Source organism: Sorex fumeus, unplaced genomic scaffold, assembly GCF_029834395.1.
Source record: "Sorex fumeus unplaced genomic scaffold, SorFum_2.1 ptg000050l, whole genome shotgun sequence".
Taxonomy (NCBI): domain Eukaryota; kingdom Metazoa; phylum Chordata; class Mammalia; order Eulipotyphla; family Soricidae; genus Sorex; species Sorex fumeus.
The window spans coordinates 2,007,852-2,023,810 of NW_026606107.1; the positions used below are offsets into that span (position 1 = coordinate 2,007,852).

The following is a 15,959-nucleotide window of genomic DNA, read 5'->3' on the forward strand; positions in this document are numbered from 1 at the left end:
ATCTCTCTCAATGTCAATGGGCTAAACGCACCAATTAAAAGACATAGAGTGGCAGGATGGATTAGAAAATTGAACCCAACATTCTGCTGCCTGCAAGAAACGCATCTCAATAGTCAAAGCAAACACAGACTCAGAGTCAAAGGCTGGAAAACAATCCTACAGGCAAACAGCTCCCATAAAAAAGCTGGGGTAGCCATCCTTATATCAGACCACATTGATTTCAGAGTGAGGAAGGTCATAAGAGACAGTGAAGGCCATTACTTATTGATCAGAGGATCTGTACAACAGGAAGAACTTACAATAATAAATGTATATGCACCTAATGAGAGACCAGCAAAGTACTTAAAACAACTACTCATAGATTTGGAAAAAGACATCAATAGCAACACAATACTAGTGGGAGACTTCAACACTGCTTTGTCACCTCTTGATAGATCAACCAGACTCAAGCTTAGCAAGGACATACTTCATTTGAGGGAAACAATGGAAGAAAGGGACTTAGTAGATATATACAGGACACTTCATCCACAAAAAGCTGAATACACATTCTTCTCAAGCGTACATGGAACATTCTCCAAGATAGACCACATGCTGAGCCACAAAACATGCCTCCATAAAATTAAGAAGGTAGAGATTGTATCAACAATCTTCTCAGACCATAATGCGCTGAAATTAGAAGTAAATCACACACAAAAACAGAAAACTAAATCAAACACCTGGAAATTAAACAGTGCACTATTGAACAACGAGTGGATTAGACAGGAAATCAAAGAGGAAATCAAAAGATTCCTAGAAACGAATGAAAATGAGAACACGAGTTACCAAAACTTATGGGACACAGCAAAGGCTGTGTTAAGAGGAAAGTTTATAGCTCTACAAGCATTCCTCAGGAAGGAGGAGCGAGCACACATAAGTAACCTAACCTCACAGCTTAAGAGCTTGGAGAAGGACCAAAAAAAGGAGCACAACCCGAACAGGAGAAAGGAAATAATAAAACTCAGAGCAGAGATTAACTAGATGGAAACCCAAAAAACAATCCGAAAGATCAATGAAACCAAGAGCTGGTTCTTTGAGAAAATTAACAAGATCGATAAGCCTCTAGCAAAACTCACAAAGAAAGGGAGAGAGAAAACCCTAATAAACCGAATCAGAAATGAAAAGGGGGTCATTACAACAGAAACCACAGAAATTCAGAGGATCCTCAGGGAGTACTTTGAGAAGCTTTATGCCACGGAACATCAAAACCTCGAGGAAATGGATAAATTCCTAGACTCCTACAGACTCCCAAGGCTGAACCAAGAAGACCTGGAATACCTGAACAGACCTATCACCATCAAGGAAATTGAAATGGTAATAAAAAGTCTCCCCAAGCACAAAAGTCCTGGCCCGGATGGATTCACTAGTGAATTCTTCCAAATCTTTAAAGAGGACTTACTCCCAATACTCTTTTTTTTTTTTTTATAATTTATTTATTTATTGAATCACTGTGGGAAAAGTTACAGAGCTTTCGGGTTTAGGTCTCAGTCATGTAGATACCGAACACATTTCCCTTTACCAATACTCATTTTTAACCCCGAACCCCAATAGACCCCCACCTCCCACCCCTCCCAATTCTTATGAGGCAGATGAGTTCTAGTTAATACTCTATCTACTTTGACTAGATAGATTATTTCGATAGAAGATGCACAATTATTGTTTAGAGTTTACGACCCACCCCCCCCCCCATCAGACATGCTGAAACAGCGTTGTGAAATGATTTGCTTTCTAGAACTTGGTTTAAGAATAAAATGATGTCGCGCGGCCGCGATAGCGGCCGCGCGGTTTTGAATTTCTGCTATTTTACTTATTGACCCTGGAAGAATTTCTATTAAAAGTTACCTAGTTAAGAGATTGATTTCTGTGCCCTGGAGTCGTGGCCGTGCCGGAGAGCCGCTCGTGGGGGGCAGCCGGCGACCTCGGTGGGGCGTGGGGGACGGCCCACAAAGCCCCCCTTCCCATGAGGTCCCCGCCGCTTCCCCGAGCCCGGCTCAAACCCGCTTTCCACAAGGCTCCCGTGCGGCCGCCATCTTTCTTTCCAGAGAGGAGCGGGCGGGCCGGTCAACGCCCTTCCCCCTCCGGGCAGGCTTGGTGGCGCGCATCAACACAAGTCCATTTGCTTTTCTGCTCCAAGCGGCTGGTTCTCTGTGCTAAGTCCTTGTGCCTCCGGGGCCGTGGCCGTGCCGGAGAGCCGCTCGTGGGGGGCAGCCGGCGACCTCGGTGGGGCGTGGGGGACGGCCCACAAAGCCCCCCTTCCCATGAGGTCCCCGCCGCTTCCCCGAGCCCGGCTCAAACCCGCTTTCCACAAGGCTCCCGTGCGGCCGCCATCTTTCTTTCCAGAGAGGAGCGGGCGGGCCGGTCAACGCCCTTCCCCCTCCGGGCAGGCTTGGTGGCGCGCATCAACACAAGTCCATTTGCTTTTCTGCTCCAAGCGGCTGGTTCTCTGTGCTAAGTCCTTGTGCCTCCGGGGCCGTGGCCGTGCCGGAGAGCCGCTCGTGGGGGGCAGCCGGCGACCTCGGTGGGGCGTGGGGGACGGCCCACAAAGCCCCCCTTCCCATGAGGTCCCCGCCGCTTCCCCGAGCCCGGCTCAAACCCGCTTTCCACAAGGCTCCCGTGCGGCCGCCATCTTTCTTTCCAGAGAGGAGCGGGCGGGCCGGTCAACGCCCTTCCCCCTCCGGGCAGGCTTGGTGGCGCGCATCAACACAAGTCCATTTGCTTTTCTGCTCCAAGCGGCTGGTTCTCTGTGCTAAGTCCTTGTGCCTCCGGGGCCGTGGCCGTGCCGGAGAGCCGCTCGTGGGGGGCAGCCGGCGACCTCGGTGGGGCGTGGGGGACGGCCCACAAAGCCCCCCTTCCCATGAGGTCCCCGCCGCTTCCCCGAGCCCGGCTCAAACCCGCTTTCCACAAGGCTCCCGTGCGGCCGCCATCTTTCTTTCCAGAGAGGAGCGGGCGGGCCGGTCAACGCCCTTCCCCCTCCGGGCAGGCTTGGTGGCGCGCATCAACACAAGTCCATTTGCTTTTCTGCTCCAAGCGGCTGGTTCTCTGTGCTAAGTCCTTGTGCCTCCGGGGCCGTGGCCGTGCCGGAGAGCCGCTCGTGGGGGGCAGCCGGCGACCTCGGTGGGGCGTGGGGGACGGCCCACAAAGCCCCCCTTCCCATGAGGTCCCCGCCGCTTCCCCGAGCCCGGCTCAAACCCGCTTTCCACAAGGCTCCCGTGCGGCCGCCATCTTTCTTTCCAGAGAGGAGCGGGCGGGCCGGTCAACGCCCTTCCCCCTCCGGGCAGGCTTGGTGGCGCGCATCAACACAAGTCCATTTGCTTTTCTGCTCCAAGCGGCTGGTTCTCTGTGCTAAGTCCTTGTGCCTCCGGGGCCGTGGCCGTGCCGGAGAGCCGCTCGTGGGGGGCAGCCGGCGACCTCGGTGGGGCGTGGGGGACGGCCCACAAAGCCCCCCTTCCCATGAGGTCCCCGCCGCTTCCCCGAGCCCGGCTCAAACCCGCTTTCCACAAGGCTCCCGTGCGGCCGCCATCTTTCTTTCCAGAGAGGAGCGGGCGGGCCGGTCAACGCCCTTCCCCCTCCGGGCAGGCTTGGTGGCGCGCATCAACACAAGTCCATTTGCTTTTCTGCTCCAAGCGGCTGGTTCTCTGTGCTAAGTCCTTGTGCCTCCGGGGCCGTGGCCGTGCCGGAGAGCCGCTCGTGGGGGGCAGCCGGCGACCTCGGTGGGGCGTGGGGGACGGCCCACAAAGCCCCCCTTCCCATGAGGTCCCCGCCGCTTCCCCGAGCCCGGCTCAAACCCGCTTTCCACAAGGCTCCCGTGCGGCCGCCATCTTTCTTTCCAGAGAGGAGCGGGCGGGCCGGTCAACGCCCTTCCCCCTCCGGGCAGGCTTGGTGGCGCGCATCAACACAAGTCCATTTGCTTTTCTGCTCCAAGCGGCTGGTTCTCTGTGCTAAGTCCTTGTGCCTCCGGGGCCGTGGCCGTGCCGGAGAGCCGCTCGTGGGGGGCAGCCGGCGACCTCGGTGGGGCGTGGGGGACGGCCCACAAAGCCCCCCTTCCCATGAGGTCCCCGCCGCTTCCCCGAGCCCGGCTCAAACCCGCTTTCCACAAGGCTCCCGTGCGGCCGCCATCTTTCTTTCCAGAGAGGAGCGGGCGGGCCGGTCAACGCCCTTCCCCCTCCGGGCAGGCTTGGTGGCGCGCATCAACACAAGTCCATTTGCTTTTCTGCTCCAAGCGGCTGGTTCTCTGTGCTAAGTCCTTGTGCCTCCGGGGCCGTGGCCGTGCCGGAGAGCCGCTCGTGGGGGGCAGCCGGCGACCTCGGTGGGGCGTGGGGGACGGCCCACAAAGCCCCCCTTCCCATGAGGTCCCCGCCGCTTCCCCGAGCCCGGCTCAAACCCGCTTTCCACAAGGCTCCCGTGCGGCCGCCATCTTTCTTTCCAGAGAGGAGCGGGCGGGCCGGTCAACGCCCTTCCCCCTCCGGGCAGGCTTGGTGGCGCGCATCAACACAAGTCCATTTGCTTTTCTGCTCCAAGCGGCTGGTTCTCTGTGCTAAGTCCTTGTGCCTCCGGGGCCGTGGCCGTGCCGGAGAGCCGCTCGTGGGGGGCAGCCGGCGACCTCGGTGGGGCGTGGGGGACGGCCCACAAAGCCCCCCTTCCCATGAGGTCCCCGCCGCTTCCCCGAGCCCGGCTCAAACCCGCTTTCCACAAGGCTCCCGTGCGGCCGCCATCTTTCTTTCCAGAGAGGAGCGGGCGGGCCGGTCAACGCCCTTCCCCCTCCGGGCAGGCTTGGTGGCGCGCATCAACACAAGTCCATTTGCTTTTCTGCTCCAAGCGGCTGGTTCTCTGTGCTAAGTCCTTGTGCCTCCGGGGCCGTGGCCGTGCCGGAGAGCCGCTCGTGGGGGGCAGCCGGCGACCTCGGTGGGGCGTGGGGGACGGCCCACAAAGCCCCCCTTCCCATGAGGTCCCCGCCGCTTCCCCGAGCCCGGCTCAAACCCGCTTTCCACAAGGCTCCCGTGCGGCCGCCATCTTTCTTTCCAGAGAGGAGCGGGCGGGCCGGTCAACGCCCTTCCCCCTCCGGGCAGGCTTGGTGGCGCGCATCAACACAAGTCCATTTGCTTTTCTGCTCCAAGCGGCTGGTTCTCTGTGCTAAGTCCTTGTGCCTCCGGGGCCGTGGCCGTGCCGGAGAGCCGCTCGTGGGGGGCAGCCGGCGACCTCGGTGGGGCGTGGGGGACGGCCCACAAAGCCCCCCTTCCCATGAGGTCCCCGCCGCTTCCCCGAGCCCGGCTCAAACCCGCTTTCCACAAGGCTCCCGTGCGGCCGCCATCTTTCTTTCCAGAGAGGAGCGGGCGGGCCGGTCAACGCCCTTCCCCCTCCGGGCAGGCTTGGTGGCGCGCATCAACACAAGTCCATTTGCTTTTCTGCTCCAAGCGGCTGGTTCTCTGTGCTAAGTCCTTGTGCCTCCGGGGCCGTGGCCGTGCCGGAGAGCCGCTCGTGGGGGGCAGCCGGCGACCTCGGTGGGGCGTGGGGGACGGCCCACAAAGCCCCCCTTCCCATGAGGTCCCCGCCGCTTCCCCGAGCCCGGCTCAAACCCGCTTTCCACAAGGCTCCCGTGCGGCCGCCATCTTTCTTTCCAGAGAGGAGCGGGCGGGCCGGTCAACGCCCTTCCCCCTCCGGGCAGGCTTGGTGGCGCGCATCAACACAAGTCCATTTGCTTTTCTGCTCCAAGCGGCTGGTTCTCTGTGCTAAGTCCTTGTGCCTCCGGGGCCGTGGCCGTGCCGGAGAGCCGCTCGTGGGGGGCAGCCGGCGACCTCGGTGGGGCGTGGGGGACGGCCCACAAAGCCCCCCTTCCCATGAGGTCCCCGCCGCTTCCCCGAGCCCGGCTCAAACCCGCTTTCCACAAGGCTCCCGTGCGGCCGCCATCTTTCTTTCCAGAGAGGAGCGGGCGGGCCGGTCAACGCCCTTCCCCCTCCGGGCAGGCTTGGTGGCGCGCATCAACACAAGTCCATTTGCTTTTCTGCTCCAAGCGGCTGGTTCTCTGTGCTAAGTCCTTGTGCCTCCGGGGCCGTGGCCGTGCCGGAGAGCCGCTCGTGGGGGGCAGCCGGCGACCTCGGTGGGGCGTGGGGGACGGCCCACAAAGCCCCCCTTCCCATGAGGTCCCCGCCGCTTCCCCGAGCCCGGCTCAAACCCGCTTTCCACAAGGCTCCCGTGCGGCCGCCATCTTTCTTTCCAGAGAGGAGCGGGCGGGCCGGTCAACGCCCTTCCCCCTCCGGGCAGGCTTGGTGGCGCGCATCAACACAAGTCCATTTGCTTTTCTGCTCCAAGCGGCTGGTTCTCTGTGCTAAGTCCTTGTGCCTCCGGGGCCGTGGCCGTGCCGGAGAGCCGCTCGTGGGGGGCAGCCGGCGACCTCGGTGGGGCGTGGGGGACGGCCCACAAAGCCCCCCTTCCCATGAGGTCCCCGCCGCTTCCCCGAGCCCGGCTCAAACCCGCTTTCCACAAGGCTCCCGTGCGGCCGCCATCTTTCTTTCCAGAGAGTCTCCCAATACTCTTTAAGCTTTTCCACGAAATTGAAATATCAAAAACACTTCCAAACAGTTTCTACGAAGCAAATATCACACTGATACCAAAAGCAGACAGAGATACCACAAAGAAAGAGAATTACAGGCCGATATCCCTGATGAACACAGATGCAAAGATCCTCAACAAACTACTAGCAAATAGAATCCAACTACTCATCAAAAAGATCATACACCATGACCAAGTAGGATTCATCCCAGGGATGCAAGGATGGTTCAACATTCGGAAATCAATCAACATAATCCACCATATCAACAAAAGAAAAGATAAAAAGCATATGATCATATCAATAGATGCAGAGAAAGCATTTGATAAGATCCAGCACCCCTTTATGATGAAAACCCTAGCCAAAATGGGTATAGAGGGGACCTTCCTCAACATAATTAAAGCCATCTACCACAAGCCTACAGCAAGCATCATCCTCAATGGGGAAAAACTGAGAGCCTTCCCTCTAAGATCAGGGACGAGACAGGGATGCCCACTCTCTTCACTGCTGTTCAATATAGTACTGGAAGTACTTGCAATAGCGATTAGGCAGGAAAAAGATATTAAGGGCATTCAGGTAGAAAAGGAAGAAATCAAGCTCTCACTATTCGCAGATGATATGATACTCTACTTAGAGAACCCAATAACTTCCACCAAAAAACTCTTAGAAACAATAGACTCGTATAGTAAAGTTGCAGGTTATAAAATCAATACCCAAAAGTCCATGGCTTTCCTATACGCAAACAGTGAGAGAGAAGAAAGCAACATGAAAAAAACAATCCCATTCACAATTGTGCCCCAGAAAATCAAGTACCTAGGAATCAGCTTAACTAAGGAAGTAAAGGACCTGTACAAAGAAAACTACAAAACGCTACTTCAGGAAATAAAAGAGGACATGAGGAAATGGAAAGATATCCCCTGCTCATGGGTCGGGAGACTTAACATTGTCAAAATGGCAATACTACCGAAAGCATTGTATAAATTCAATGCAATCCCTATAAGGATACCCATGACATTCTTCAAAGAAATGGAGCAAACACTCTTGAAATTTATATGGAACAATAAGCCCCCACGAATAGCTAAAGCAATTCTTGGGAAAAAGAAAATGGGAGGAATCAACCTCCCGAACTTCAAACTGTACTACAAAGCAGTAATAATTAAAACAGCATGGTACTGGAACAAAGGCAGAACTGCAGACCAATGGAACAGGGTTGAATACACTGACATCTCTCCTCAATCATATGCTCATCTAATCTTTGATAAAGGTGCAAGTAATGTGAAGTGGAGTAAGGAAAGCCTCTTTAATAAATTGTGTTGGCATCACTGGACGGCTACATGCAAAAAAATAGGCTCAGAACTCTGCCTAACACCATGTACAAAAGTAAGATCAAAATGGATTAAAGACCTCAACATCAGACCAGAAAACATAAGGTACATTGAAGTTAAAGTTGGCAAAACCCTCCATGACATTGAAGCTAATGGTATCTTCAAAGATGCCACGCCACTGGCCGAGCAAGTGAAAACAGAGATAGACAAATGGGACTATCTTAAACTAAGAAGCTTCTGCACCTCCAAAGAAACAGTGACCAAAATACAAAGACAGTCTACAGAATGGGAAAGGATATTCACCGAATACACATCTGAAAAGGGGTTGATATCCAGGATATACAAAATACTGGTTAAACTCCACAAGAAGAAAACATCCAACCCCATCCAAAAATGGGGCAATGAAATGAACAGAAACTTTCTCAAAGAAGAAATCCGAATGGCAAAAAAGCACATGAGAAAATGCTCTACATCATTAATCATCAGGGAGATGCAGATCAAAACCACAATGAGATACCATCTCACACCTCAGAGACTGGCCCACATTCAAAAGAACAAAAGCAACCGATGCTGGCGTGGTTGTGGCGAGAAAGGGACACTCCTTCACTGTTGGTGGGAATGCCGACTGGTTCAGCCCTTCTGGAAAACAGTATGGACGATTCTCAAAAAATTAGAAATTGAGCTCCCATTTGACCCAGCAATACCACTCCTGGGAATATATCCCAGAGAGGCAAAAATGTATAGTCGAAGTGACATCTGCACTTGTTTGTTCATTGCAGCCCTCTTTACAATAGCCAGACACTGGAAGAAACCTGAATGCCCAAGAACAGATGACTGGTTAAAGAAACTTTGGTACATCTACACAATGGAGTACTATGTAGCTCTTAGAAAAGATGAAGTCATGAACTTTACATACAAGTGGTACAATATGGAAAGTATCATGCTAAGCGAAATGAGTCAGAAAGAGAGGGATAGACATAGAAAGATTGCATTCATCTGGGGGATATAAAGTAACAAAGTATGAGATTAATACCCAAGAATAGCTGAGATCAGCACCAGGAGGATTACTCCATAACTTAGAGGCCAGCCGGGTATCCTAGAGGAAAGGGCTATTCAGATAGAGAAGGGAGCACCAAATAAAGGATGTTTGGAGGATCCTCCCAGGAGGGGAGATGCATGTCGAAAGTAGACTATGGACTGAACATGTTTGCCACTCAATGCCTCTTTTGCAGACCACAACACCCAAAAGGAGAGAGAGAACACAGGGGATTGCCCTGCCACAGAGACGGGGGGATGGGGGGATGGGGGTGGGAGGGATATTATCCATGGTGGTGGAAAATGGGCACTGGTGGAGGGATGGGTATCTGATCATTGTATAATTGAAACCAAAGCACAAAAAATTGTAAATCTACAACTTTAAAAAAATAAAATAAAATAAAGGGGAAAAAAAAAAACTTAAAAAAAAAAAAGGCATGCTACAATTTTTTAAAAATTTAAGAAGAAAATCCAAGAATTGCACTGACATGTAAAAAAAAAAATACACCAAATTTCAACAGAACAATGGGACAAAATCCCATAACAATAATCTCTCTCAATGTCAATGGGCTAAATGTACCAATTAAAAGACATAGAGTGGCAGGATGGATTAGAAAATTGAACCCAACATTCTGCTGCCTGCAAGAAACACATCTCAATAGTCAAAGCAAACACAGACTCAGAGTCAAAGGCTGGAAAACAATCCTACAGGCGAACAGCTCCCATAAAAAAGCTGGGGTAGCCATCCTAATATCAGACCACATCGATTTCAGAGTGAAGAAGGTCATAAGAGACAGTGAAGGTCATTTGTTATTGATCAAAGGATCTGTACAACAGGAAGAACTTACAATAATAAATGTATATGCACCTAATGAGAGACCAGCAAAGCACTTAAAACAACTACTCATAGATTTGGAAAAAGATATCAAGAGCAACACAATACTAGTGGGAGACTTCAACACCGCTTTGTCACCTCTCGATAGATCAACCAGACTCAAGCTTAGCAAGGACATACTTCATCTGAGGGAAACAATGGAAGAAAGGGACTTAGTAGATATATACAGGACACTTCATCCAAAAAAAGCTGAATACACATTCTTCTCATGCGTACATGGAACATTCTCCAAGATAGACCATATGCTGAGCCACAAAACATGCCTCCATAAAATTAAGAAGATAGAGACTGTATCAACAATCTTCTCAGACCATAATGCGCTGAAACTAGAAGTAAATCACACACAAAAACAGAAAACTAAATCAAACACCTGGAAACTAAACAGTGCAGTATTGAACAACGAGTGGCTTAGACAGGAAATCAAAGAGGAAATCAAAAGATTCCTAGAAACGAATGAAAATGAGAACACGAGTTACCAAAACTTATGGGACACAGCAAAAGCTGTGTTAAGAGGAATGTTTATAGCTCTACAAGCATTCCTCAGGAAGGAGGAGCGAGCACACATAAGTAACCTAACCTCACAGCTTAAGAGCTTGGAGAAGGACCAAAAAAAGGAGCACAACCCGAACAGGAGAAAGGAAATAATAAAACTCAGAGCAGAGATTAACTAGATGGAAACCCAAATAACAATCCGAAAGATCAATGTAACCAAGAGCTGGTTCTTCGAGAAAATTAACAAGATCGATAAGCCTCTAGCAAAACTCACAAAGAAAGGGAGAGAGAAAACCCTAATAAACCGAATCAGAAATGAAAAGAGGGTCATTACAACAGAAACTACAGAAATTCAAAGGATCCTCAGGGAGTACTTTGAGAAGCTTTATGCCATGGAACATCAAAACCTCGAGGAAATGGATAAATTCCTACATGCCTATAGACTCCCAAGTATGAACTAAGAAGACCTGGAATACCTTAACAGACCTATCACCATCAAGGAAATTGAAACGGTAATAAAAAGAATCCCCAAGAACAAAAGTCCTGGCCCGGATGGATTCACTAGTGAATTCGTCCAAATCTTTAAAGAGGACTTACTCCCAATCCTCTTTAAGCTTTTCCACGAAATTGAAATATCAAAAACACTTCCGAACAGTTTCTACGAAGCAAATATCACACTGATACCAAAAGCAGACAGACATACCTCAAAGAAAGAGAATTACAGACCGATATCCCTGATGAACACAGATGCAAAGATCCTCAACAAACTACTAGCAAATAGAATCCAACTACTCATCAAAAAGATCATACACCATGACCAAGTAGGAGTCATCCCAGGGATGCAAGGATGGTTTAACATTCGGAAATCAATCAACATAATCCTTCATATCAACAAAAGAAAAGATAAAAAGCATATGATTACATCAATAGATGCAGAGAAAGCATTTGACAAGATCCAGGACCCCTTTATGATGAAAACCCTAGCCAAAATGGGTATAGAGGGGACCTTCCGCAACATAATTAAAGCCATCTACCACAAGCCTACAGCAAGCATCATCCTCAATGGGGAAAAACTGAGAGCCTTCCCTCTAAGATCAGGGACGAGACAAGGATGCCCACTATCTCCACTGCTGTTCAATATAGTACTGGAAGTACTTGCAATAGCGATTAGGCAAGAAAAAGATATTAAGGGCATCCAGGTAGGAAAGTTAGAAATCAAGCTCTCACTATTCTCAGATGATATACTATACTTAGAGAACCCTAAAACCTCTACCAAGAAACTCCTAGAAACAATAAACTTGTATAGCAAAGTTGCAGGCTATAAAATCAATACCCAAAAGTCCGTGGCTTTCCTATACGCAAACAGTGAGAGAGAAGAAAGCAACATGAAAAAAACAATCCCGTTCACAATTGTGCCCCAGAAAATCAAGTACCTAGGAATCAGCTTAACTAAGGAAGTAAAGGACCTGTACAAAGAAAACTACAAAACGCTACTTCAGGAAATAAAAGAGGACATGAGGAAATGGAAAGATATCCCCTGCTCATGGGTCGGGAGACTTAACGTTGTCAAAATGGCAATACTACCGAAAGCATTGTATAAATTCAATGCAATCCCTATAAGGATACCCATTACATTCTTCAAAGAAATGGAGCAAACACTCCTGAAATTTATATGGAACAATAAGCCCCCACGAATAGCTAAAGCAATTCTTGGGAAAAAGAAAATGGGAGGAATCAACCTCCCGAACTTCAAACTGTACTACAAAGCAGTAATAATTAAAACAGCATGGTACTGTAATAAAGGCAGAACTGCAGACCAATGGAACAGGGTTGAATACACTGACATCTCCCCTCAATCATATGATCATCTAATCTTTGATAAAGATGCAAGTAATGTGAAGTGGAGTAAGGAAAGCCTCTTTAACAAATTGTGCTGGCATCACTGGATGGCTACATGCAAAAAAATGGGCTTAGAACTCTGCATAACACCATGTACAAAAGTAAGATCAAAATGGATTAAAGACCTCAACATCAGACTGGCATCCATAAGGTACATTGAAGACAAAGTTGGCAAAACCCTCCATGACATTGAAGCTAATGGTATTTTCAAAGATGCCACGCCACTGATCGAGCAAGTGAAAACCGAGATAGATAAATGGGACTATCTTAAACTAAGAAGCTTCTGCACCTCCAAAGAAACAGTGACCAAAATACAAAGACAGTCTACAGAATGGGAAAGGATATTCACCGAATACACATCTGACAAGGGGTTGATATCCAGGATATACAAAATACTGGTTAAACTCCACAAGAAGAAAACATCCAACCCCATCCAAAAATGGGGCAATGAAATGAACAGAAACTTTCTCAAAGAAGAAATCCAAATGGCAAAAAAGCATATGAGAAAATGCTCTACATCATTAATCATCAGGGAGATGCAGATCAAAACCACAATGAGATACCATCTCACACCTCAGAGATTGGTCCACATTCAAAAGCACAAAAGCAACCGATGCTGGCGCGGATGTGGCGAGAAAGGGACACTCCTTCACTGTTGGTGGGAATGTCGACTGGTTCAGCCCTTCTGGAAAACAGTATGGACGATTCTCAAAAAATTAGAAATTGAGCTCCCATTTGACCCAGCAATACCACTCCTGGGAATATATCCCAGAGAGGCAAAAATGTATAGTCGAAGTGACATCTGCACTTGTTTGTTCATTGCAGCACTCTTTACAATAGCCAGAAACTGGAAGAAACCCGAATGCCCAAGAACAGATGACTGGTTAAAGAAACTTTGGTACATCTACACAATGGAATACTATGTAGCTGTTAGAAAAGATGAAATCATGAAATTTACATACAATTGGCACAACATGGAAAGTATCATGCTAAGCGAAATGAGTCAGAAAGAGAGGGATAGACATAGAAAGATTGCATTCATCTGGGGGACATAAAGTAACAAAATATGAGATTAAAACCCAAGAATAGCTGAGATTAGCACCAGGAGGATTACTCCATAGCATAGTGGCCAGCCGGGCATTCTAGAGGAAAGGGCAGCTCAGATAGAGAAGGGAGCACCAAATAAAGGGTGTTTGGAGCATCCTCCCAGGAGGGGAGATGCATGTCGAAAGTGGACTATGGACTGAACATGTTTGCCACTCAATGCCTCTTTTGCAGACCACAACACCCAAAAGGAGAGAGAGAACACAGGTGATTGCCCTCCCACAGAGGCAGGGGGGATGGGGGTGGGGGGGATATTATCCATGGTGGTGGAAAATGGGCATTGGTGGATGGATGGTTATCTGATCATTGTATAATCGAAACCCAAGCACAAAAAATTGTAAATCTACAACTGTACCTCATGGTGTTTCACTAATTAAAAAAAAGAAATAAAAAAGGACATAAGAAAAAAAAAAGAAAAGATGAAGTCAAACAATTTGCTGCTATGATCTGAAAAGTATGTTGAATGAAGTTAGCCAGAGGAAGGAACAGACACAGAATAATCTCACTCATATGCAGGGTATAAAGAAACATAGTGGGGGGGGGGTAGCTAAAGCTCAAAGGCATCAGAAAAGGGTGCAATATGACATTAGTGGAAGGAAGTGGCCACTCCATTTTGGAGAATGTAATGCGAAAAGGAGGTATAAAATGCCTACCAGAATGGCAGGTTGGGTCTACGACCATACCACTCTGAACACGCCAGGTCTCGTCTGATTTCAGAAGCTAAGGAGGGTCGTGTCTGGTTAGTACTTGGAAGGTAGAAAGGCAGGTTCAGGGTTTGGGAGGGTAACTCGAGACATTGGTGGAGGGAAGGTCAGAGTGGTGGCTGGATGGGTGTTGCAACACTTTATGACTGAAACAACCATATTATGAATAACTTTGTATATCAAAGTGTTTTAGTAAAATATGTATTTTAAATCCCATGCACAATTTTGTCTAAAAAAGTCAAATACCTGGGATTCAACAAGGAAGCTGACTTATACAGAGAAATCTATATATCACTTTTTAAAAATATAAAAGACTTATGAACCTGTCTTATTCCATATTATTCTAAGAATTAGTATCCTTCCTCAATAAATTTTATATCATTTTATATCCCCCCAAATTAAAAATAAGCTAGAACTTAAGAGAAACAAGACATTGGGCCTCACAGATAGCACAGATATTAAGGCAAATGCCTTGCATGTCAGCTGACCAGGTTCAATCCCCAGCACCACATGCCTAGTTGGCTGAGAATCACCAAGAGGGGCTCTAGAATCCTTAAGCACTAATCACTGCCTAGGTAGTTAAAAAAATAGAAAATACAAGTGCACAAAAATACATTCCTTACTCATGGTTTTGGTTTTGGTTTTGGAGGGTTAATATGTGTTGAAATGGCCATAATATTCAAAACACTATACAAACTCAATGCAGTCTCCACAAAACACCCCCTGATATTTTATAAAGATCTGTATGAAATATTCTAAAACTTATAAGGAGTATCATAAAGCTCCCCAAGTAATAAAGTCAGGAATCAATTCTGGGGAAAAAGATGGGAAGTGTTTCTCTCCTCAACTTCATATTGTACTGTAACACTACAGTAATCAAAAGCATGTAGTACTAAAATAAAGGCAGACTTCCAGATTAATGTCACAGAATTGAGAGCCTAAGATACACAGACAGTTAATCTTGAGAAAGGAGCTAAGCGCATTAAGTAAAGCAAATGGTATTGTGAAAACTTACCAGCCACATACCCCCTACTCCCACAAAAAAAAAAAATCAGACAAGATCTCTACTTCACATCATCAAAAAGTTAACTCAAAATGAATTAAGACCTTGATATTATACCCAAATTTATAAAATACCTGGAGGAAAACAAAGGTATAACTCTCTATGACACTGTCTCAGAGATATTTTCAATGATTCCATTGGCCAAGAAAACATAACCATAAATAAATGGCAGGCTGGAGACAGTACAGGGATTGAAGCACATGCTTTTTATGCATCCAACTCTGGTTTCATAAATGGCAACACATGATCCCCTGAGAATCAATGAGTGCAGCTCTAGAGGCCTCTGAGAAGGTGTGGCCCTGAGGCCCACAAGCATTGCTGGGCCCAAGCATCCTCAGGCCCTTGCAGTGAACCACTAGGCTGTCTGGCTGAGAAGTGTTGAGAGTCTCCTGAGCAACATCAAAATAAAAAGCTTCTGCACAGCAAAATAAATTATCATCGAAACAAAAAGACATCTTAATTAATGGAAGAAAATACTGCATACCGTATGTCTGACAAAAAGCCAAACTTTAAGATAAATAAAACACTCACAAAATTCAACAACAAATAAAACAAACAACCCTGCCAAAACCTGGGGAGTAGATACCTATTAAAAAAAGATGAAATCCTGCAGTTTGCTGCTGCTTGAATAGAACTGGAATGTGTCATGCTGAGCAAAGTGAATTAAAGGGAAAACAAAAACAGGATGATCTCTCTCTTATGTGGTGTATAAAGAAACAAAGTAGGGGGGCAACGGTCAATGAGAACAAACCCTGAGAGTTGATCTATGCAACTGAGTTTGCCTTGCCGAGGGGTGGGGGAAGAAGAGAAGGGACCAGCAGATTGTGATGGAGGACCTGTAGCATTCTGGGTGTGATATAGC

General features: G+C 48.1%; 1 protein-coding gene across 1 annotated transcript in view; it reads right to left on the bottom strand.

Annotated features, from left to right (window-relative positions):
* CENPI (centromere protein I) overlaps nucleotides 1-15,959 on the bottom strand; it is a 74,909-nt gene that overhangs the window by 24,549 nt on the left and 34,401 nt on the right. The gene's annotated exons all lie outside the window — the stretch shown is intronic.